Genomic DNA, 1,125 nt, shown 5'->3' on the forward strand with positions numbered 1-1,125 from the left:
TCATATTATGCCTATGTATGGTCACATTCATGTCTGTGTGACTAATTGCTTCCCTCTTGCATTCTACTAGAAATGAGTAATGCTACTGATGATATCACAGAGTCTGGCTGGTCACGGTGTCTGTACATACAGCAGAACATCAACAGGATAATGAGAAAACCCTTCCTTTTCAGTGTTTTGCAGAAAAGGAAAAACCAATAAAATGCAGAAAAGTGACGTTCAGCGATATTGTGAGCATTCGAAATGTATCAAGCCATAAACGTGGTAAAACAGACCACCAGGACTCTGGAGTAAAGCTTGTTCAAGCAAGCGGAAGCGTGTCGGTGGAACCCAGAGACATTTCCTCATGGCCTGTGACGTTTTTTGACTTTGCAAATGAGCGTGAGAGAGAAGCCTTTTTCCAGAGACTGAAACAAACACGCTCATTTAAGTTTCCTGCCAAACCGGTAATTTTCTTTTCTCATTTCCCCGTATTGACATTTTTGAAATCTAAATGGAATTCATATTCCTTTTGTGTGCATTTGTGTTCTTTATAGATAACCTCTGTCTGAGAGGACTTCAGTCCAAACAAGCTGATCTATATACCCTTTTCTCACAAGTTAAGAAACCCAGATTACGGGATCATCACCTCTGACCAGCAGAGGGCAGTCAACACGTGCTTAAATATAATACAAATATTTGTATGTGAGTTTAATGGCCATGCAGTGTTTTTAAGACATCAAGATGGATGAATCCGTGCGCACTGGAGTGAGACTGTTCAAACAAACACAAGAGCTGAATAATATACTGATCAAGAAGAACTTAACTGATGATTTGAATGCAGAGTCATCAAAATGAGAAAGCAACAATGCCTTGCAGTGATTGTGGAATAGATGTTTACATGCCAAATATAGGTTTTAAATGGAAAGAGAGCTTTATAAATTAAATTATTTAAATGAGATGTTTAAGTAAAAGATGTATAAATACTAAAAGACGAATAAAGAACATTTTTATTGTGCAGTTGATCTTTCTTTTAATGTTTTCGTGTATCGTCGAGCATAAACAGAACGAAATGCCCGTGAAATACAGCTCCCAAAACATCAACACAGCCATTCTGACCACGTGGTCTATGAACCAAAATATCAG

The 1,125-nt window shown here is 37.9% G+C and overlaps 1 long non-coding RNA gene across 1 annotated transcript; it reads left to right on the plus strand.

Annotated features, from left to right (window-relative positions):
• The first annotated feature begins 57 nt into the window (after positions 1-57).
• On the plus strand, positions 58-999 carry LOC107736007 (uncharacterized). The gene is made up of 2 exons (XR_001639569.1): positions 58-446; positions 537-999. It is a non-coding gene; the product is annotated as an uncharacterized LOC107736007 (long non-coding RNA).
• Positions 1,000-1,125: the final 126 nt, after the last annotated feature.

The sequence above is a fragment of the Sinocyclocheilus rhinocerous genome, unplaced genomic scaffold (genome assembly GCF_001515625.1).
Source record: "Sinocyclocheilus rhinocerous isolate Xijiao unplaced genomic scaffold, SAMN03320098_v1.1 C36431830, whole genome shotgun sequence".
Classification (NCBI taxonomy): domain Eukaryota; kingdom Metazoa; phylum Chordata; class Actinopteri; order Cypriniformes; family Cyprinidae; genus Sinocyclocheilus; species Sinocyclocheilus rhinocerous.